The 6,997-nt window shown below is 35.8% G+C and overlaps 1 protein-coding gene across 1 annotated transcript in view; it reads right to left on the reverse strand.

Moving 5' to 3' along the window:
* Positions 1–6,997, reverse strand: part of CTNNA3 (catenin alpha 3) — a 1,489,877-nt gene that overhangs the window by 739,450 nt on the left and 743,430 nt on the right. The gene's annotated exons all lie outside the window — the stretch shown is intronic.

Raw genomic sequence — 6,997 nt, forward strand, 5'->3', positions numbered from 1 at the left:
AATCAAAACCACATATGTCAGATTGGTTATCATCAACAGGACAAGTAATAACAAGAGTTAGGTTGTGGGGGGAAAGGGACCCTCACACACTGCCAGTGGGACTGCAAATTGGTACAACCACTATGAAAAACAGTATGGAAATTCCTCAAAAAACTAAGACTTGAATTACCATATAACCCAGTAATCTCTGGGTATTTACCAAAAAATCCTGAAAACATTTATCTGTAAAGTTATATGCACTCTGATGTTCATAGCAGTATTATTCACAGTTGCCAGGACATGGAAGCAATCAAAGTGTCCTATGATAGAGGATTGGATAAAGAAGCTGTGGTACATGTATACAATGGAATATTACTCAGTCATAAGAAGAGATGAAATACTATCATTTGCAACAACATGAATAGATCTTTGGGTAATCATGCTTTACGAAATAAGTCAGAAAGAAAAAGTTGAAAATCATGATTTCACTCATATGTGGGATATAAAACTGAAAGCAAACATGACAAACATTACCAACGAACAGAGACTCATGGACAGGGACAATAGATTAGTGGTTATCAGAGGGAAGAGGGGACAGAGGCAGCAAATAGGGGTAAAAGGTACCAAATATTTGGTGACGAAAGGGGAGCTAACTTTGCGTGGTGAACACAGTGCAATATATAAGACACACTATTGAATTGTACACCTGAAATGTATTTGATTTTATTAATGTCACTCCAATAATTTTTAATAAAAAATAGAAAAAAATCAAAATAAAAAAATAAAGTCAATTGAAAAAATTTCAAGAAAAAAGAATTAGCAAAGGAATTAGTGAAGAGCTTGTAGATTTATTTCCTACTGAATAGCAATGGTGAGAAAGTCAATTTGTTGACCTCCAAAATGCCTCAAGCAGTTGTTTTCTTTCTTTTTTTTCTGTGTTTATTCCCAGCCAAAGTTCCATCACAGAGAAGGCATATTTCTTGAAGCTGGAAAATAATTTAAAACTATCACCCCAACACTTATATGTTAAGTGTTTTGAGGCAAAATACCTTCAGCCAGGTGATACCTATATGGTGGTTAAATTATGGTTTCCAGGATGGTAATCTTGCATTTACACCACACCAGCAGCCCCACAAAGATACAGTTCACTGCCTCAATGGCTACGGCAATAAAAAGGAACACATTTAAATACTAAAGCCATTGTGCATGAATAAATGGCAAAATAAAAAAAAAACCCTTTAAGTGCTTTCTAGCAGTTAAAACTGCAACCATTCAATTTCCCTTTATCTGTTTCTCTTAATAACTTTTTTCCCTAGGTAAAGCTGGGAGAACACAATGCTATTGTGACCTTGATTTTGGTATAAAGCCAATAACATATATTGATACTGGCAATAAGTGTGTGTGTGTGTGTGTGTGTGTGTGTGTGTGTGTGTGTGCATGCTCACAGGTGTATGTGTGATTTAACTGTTTTTAAAGGATATTTTTTGTTTTCAAAGGAAAACCAAACCAAGAGTTTAGGACTTGCTTTTTCTAAAGTTTCTATGACTGTCCTTGCCCTTGGCCTCAGGTTATTTATACCAGTTCAATTTAGAGAGATGGAGCAGGGTAGTCCCTGGACTGATATTTTCTGCAGTCTACAAATTGAGTTAAGCCCATGAAGTAAGGAAAGCAAGTTAAAATGAAAATTAACATAAGTATTTGCACATGTAAAATTTCATAATAATTTCATATTATTTACCTCATTTCATACTCTCCTGAATTCTGTGATATCAATAAACCAGGTTAGAGCTCTCTTAAATTATTACAGATTTGTTCAGATATGTATTTAGATTGGCCTTTGATATATACCTTGCCACCAAAAAAAAAAACCTGTTAACACAGGGCACATTACCTGTTTTCTTCTTGATATGTTTGGCAACAGTTCATCAGAGATGAATTACACATTTGTAAGTTCTTAAACTACCTATGGCTGCATTGACAATGAAGAAATAAAGCTTAAAAATACAAAATTTCATTTAGCTAGCACATATTACCCAGTCTCATCTAAGTTTTCACTTAAATACCCATGGAAACATATGAATAAAGTTGAAAATTAATAACAATATTGATAGCTACGTCTTGCAGTTAACCTATATTTAGGTTTATTGACCATCATTACTTAGGATGAGTTCAGTGTTTTTAAAAGTGAGCCGATTTTAAGTTTGTTTAAAAAATACTAGGTGAATAATAATACAAGTGGTATTTAGATAGGGAAAAAATGTGAAAATGATGCAAAAGTGATGGAAGTTTAGGAAACTCGGCAGTTCATTGCAGGTACAACTGTTTTAGGTAAGCAAAGGTTGTCTAACCTGATTCAAATCAGTAGCTCGTTCGAGATCTACTTTGCAATTCCACATCTCAGAAAATACTGTGTAGAAAATGAAAGGAACTAGAGATAGTATATTAAATTCTAGGAGTTGAGGCTCAAACAGGGAAACTTCTATGAGTTTAAGTGGTCATACAAAAAGATTCTAATATCAATGTGTAGTTGAGTATTATAGACTTTTTGCTATATACTTCTACTGTTGAAGATCTCAGAAAGACAAAAAAAATAGGAATAAAAAGTAATTTTTCAGATCTGTTAAGCCATAATAGATGAAAGCCTAATAGACACCTATAATTCTTCTATAAACCACATACATTAATCTGTCATAGATCTAAAGATCTGAGGGGGGATTCAGCCATCTAACCAAAACAAAGCGTACAACTAAACAGAGTGTAATTCAAAGATAATATATATATACACTGTTTCTTAGTAAACACTAAGTCATGAAAGAGCTTTCTTTGCTCATATACTCTAGAGTAAAAAGGAGAGAAAAAAGTGCATAGTTTAAAAATTACAAAGGTAACTTAAACCAAACTTCATCAGAATAAAAATTGTCTGCCAATGATTTAATTCACTGTCAGAACAAAATTAAGTATCCTTAAAGGAAGATTAAAATAATCCAGAGCCTCTTAAATATATGATCTGCAATGTTTAGCTTACAACAAAAATTATATAGGCATGTAAAAGAAAAGGAAAGGTGAATGTTAAAAACTAAAAGAGCCAATAGAGATACAGAGATTTTCCAGAGAATAGAATTAAGAGAAAAGGACTTCAAAACAGCTATATTAATACTTAAATAAAAATGAGTAATAAATGAACAACATGTATGAAAATAGAGTATTTACACAGAAAATTTGAGCCTATAATGTATCAGATGTACATTTTAAAACTGAGAAATACAATATCTGAAGTTAAGTCATTGTATAGGATTAACAGAAGACTGGACACAGAGAGAAATGGGATTAGTAAATCTGAAGGAAAATTATTACAAAATATCCAAACTGAAAAATACAAGGGAATGGAAGGACTATAGGGATGAGCATAAGAGAAATGTAGGATGAGGTCAAAAGGTCTAACATACATTCAATAAGGGTCCCAAAAAGACAGAGTAGAGAGAATGAGACAAAGGCAATATTTGAAAAATTATAGCTAAAACTTACGCAAATCTCAAGAATGAAAAAAAAAAAAGATTCAAGAATCTCAATAAACCTCAACTGGGATAAATTCAAGGAAAACAGAACTAGGCACATCCCAGTCTAATAACGCTGAGCAAAATAAACATAACATTTAAAAAGCAACCAGAGAAATAAGATAACTACTTTTAGGGATACAACAATATGAATGTTATTTGCCTTCCCAACAGAAGCTGTGGAAACTGTATGACAATTAACTGGTAACTTTAAATTGCTAAAAGAAAAAATTTTTAAATCTAAAATTCAAAATCCAAATAAAATGTCCTTCAAAATAAGTAAAAAAAAAAAAAAGACATTCTAAGATAAACACAAACTAAGAAGATTTATTGCTAGATGCCACACACTAAAGGAAATACAGAACAGTCTGTTGTTAATAACTAAAGTTAAATCGCCATCAGAGCACAATATTGGGTGAAAAAACACACATACAAAAATGGCTGAAATAAGATATTTAGAATTAGACTCTGAACATTAAGAGTAATAACCAGATTTCTGAACAAGATGATGATGTAGGTAAATGCTATGAATGCCTCCTCTCACAGTCACATCAAAATTACAACTAAACTATGGAACGATCATCATTGAAAATCGCCTGAAATCTAGTTTAACAAATGTCCTACAACTAAGGACATACAGAAGCCACCATGAGAGTAGTAGGAGGAGCAGAAATGGGAAAAGGGCTGATCCCACACTCAACCTGTGGTGGTTTCATATCAGGATGGATACCTTCAATTGCTGTGGAGTTCCACCCAGAGGAGCAAGGGGTTGCAGTCCCACACCAGACTCCCTAGCTCACGGGTCCAGTGCCTGGAAGAGAAGTCTCCATAACTTCTAACTGTGAAAACCAGTGGAGATTGTGGCTGAGTGAGACAGAGGGCTATAGAAGTCTTAGATGTTCCTCTTAAAAGGTCAGTGCATGGACTTACCTGCTGATGAACTTGTTCTGAGCTCCATCATTGGGGTAGCAGCTCAAAAGATTACAGGGACATAAGGGAAAGAACTGAACTGTCTGGCTGCAGGGCTAGGGTTAGAGAGGCAGCTTTCTCCCAGACAGAAGTGCCGGTAGAAGCCACTGTTTCTTTGTTAAGCTCTCCCTAGCATGCAGACCGATGCTGCTGCCATATCTGAGTCTCCATCAACCTGAATAAAACTGGTTGCCCCGCCCAACTTTTGGGCCCACCCAAGCCACTTTCAGTGGATTTTCCATACAAATAACCTGTCTTGGCTTATGCTGTGACTTTCCTAAAATCTTTCAAAGGTTCACAAAACCTAAACAAGCAACATCTGGCCTCAATATGCTCCATACCTCTTACTGAGCAGCCTCAAGCCTGGTACTAGCTGCAGCTTATCTTGGTATGCAGTTTGGCCTCTAGAGGCACATCCAAGCCCAGTGTGGGTGACGGGCATCTGAGGATTGCTTGGTGGCTTGTGCCAGGTGGCCCTGGACAGGGTATAAGCTGCAGCTGAAACTGGCCTGTGGTGGGGCCCCTCCCAGGAGGCTCTGGGGCTGGCACATCCAGTGGCCAGCTTTGACCCGAGCTGGAGCACCACTCCAGGCTGCATCCAAAAATGACATACCCAAAGGGCAGACTGGGCAGGCACCAGAGTCCTGCTATAGTGAATCCTGCTCCTTAGGGTCAGCCCCTCACTGGCTAGTGCTCACAACCAATTCCTCCCATTGATGTGCAAATAGCAACTAAGACTCAACTACAACAGGAGGGCATAAACAATCCATACAGAGGACATACCTGGAGCACCTGGCTCAGGTGACCAGAGAGACTGCACCACAGGGTCCCACAGGACATCTACTACATAAGGCCCCTCAACTTAAGACCAGGAGGCCTAGCAGCTGTACCTAATACATAGAAATAAACCCAGGAGCCAAAATGAGGAGACAAAGAAACATGTCCCAAATGAAAGAACAAAGCTCCAGAAAAGAAAAACTAAACAAATAGAGACAAGCAATCTACCCAATGCAGAGTTCAAAACACTGGTTATAAGAATGTTTAATTAACTTACAGAAGAGTAGATGAATTCAATTCAACAAAGAGATAGAAAACATAAAAACGAAGATAGAAAAAATAAAAAAGAACCAATCAGAAATAAAGAATACAATAATTGAAATGAAGTATACCATAGGAGAAATCAAAAATAGATTAGATGAAGTGGAGGATCAACTCAGCAATTTAGAAGATAAGGCAGCAGAAAATACCCTAACAGAAGAGCAACAAGAAAAAAGAATAAAAAAGTGAGAATAGTTTAAGGGGCCTCTGGAACAACATCAAGCATACCAACATTCGCATCATAGGGGGACCAGAAGAAGAAGAGAGACTGCTAGGAATTGAAAATTTATCTGAAGAAAAAATGACGGAAAACTCCCTAACTTGGCCCAGAAAGCTCAGAGAGTCCCAAATAAGATGACTCCAAGACACATCTTAATTAAAATGGAAAACTTTAAAGACAAAGAGAGAATCTTAAAAGAAGCAAGAAAAGTAGTTAGTTATCTACAAGGGAACTCCCATAAGATTGTCAGTTAATTTCTCAACAGAAACCGCAAACCAGAAGGGTTTGGCAGGAAATCATTCAAAGTGATGAAAAGTGAGGACCTACAACCAAGATTACTCTACCCAGCAAAGCTATCATTTAGATGTGAAGGACAGATAAAGAGCTTCCTAGACAAGAAGAAGCTAAAGGAGTTCATCACCACCAAGTGAGTATTTCAGGAAATATTGAATGGACTTCTTTAAGAGAAAGAAGAAAAAAGAAAAAAAGATAAATATAAATAATAAAATAGCAATAACTACATATCTGCCTATAATTACTTTGAATGTAAATAGATTAGGTACGCCAATCAAAAGATATGATTGGATGGATAAGAAAATAAAACTCTTACATATGCTGCCTACAAGAGACTCACTTCAGATTGAAAGACACATACAGACTGAAAGTAAAAGGATAGAAAAAGATATTTGATGAAAATGGAAACAAATAAAAAAGCTGGGGTAGCATACGAGATAAAATGGACTTTTAAAAAAAGGCTATAATAAGAGACAATGAAGGACCCAGTTACCCACTTCTAGGTATTTATCCAAAGAAACCCAAAAGAATACTTCAAAGGGAAATGTGAATCTATATGTTCATTGTAGTATTATTTACAATAGTCAAGATATGGAGGCAACTGGGTGTCTATCAATAGATGAAGAGATAAAGAAGAGGTGGTACATATTTACAATGGAATATTACTTAGCTATGAAAAAAAAAAAGAAAAGAATGAAATCTTGTCATCTACAACAATGCAGATGGTCCTAGAGAATATTATGCTGAATGGAGTAAGTCAGCCAGAAAAAGACAGATGCCAAATGATTTCACTTACCTGTGGAATCAAAAGAACAAAATAAATGAAAAAACAGAATAGAAACAAACTCAGAGATATAGAGAATATTTTGATGGTTGCCAGATA

Source organism: Pteropus vampyrus, unplaced genomic scaffold (assembly GCF_000151845.1).
Source record: "Pteropus vampyrus isolate Shadow unplaced genomic scaffold, Pvam_2.0 Scaffold249, whole genome shotgun sequence".
In the NCBI taxonomy this organism is placed as follows: Eukaryota; Metazoa; Chordata; class Mammalia; order Chiroptera; family Pteropodidae; genus Pteropus; species Pteropus vampyrus.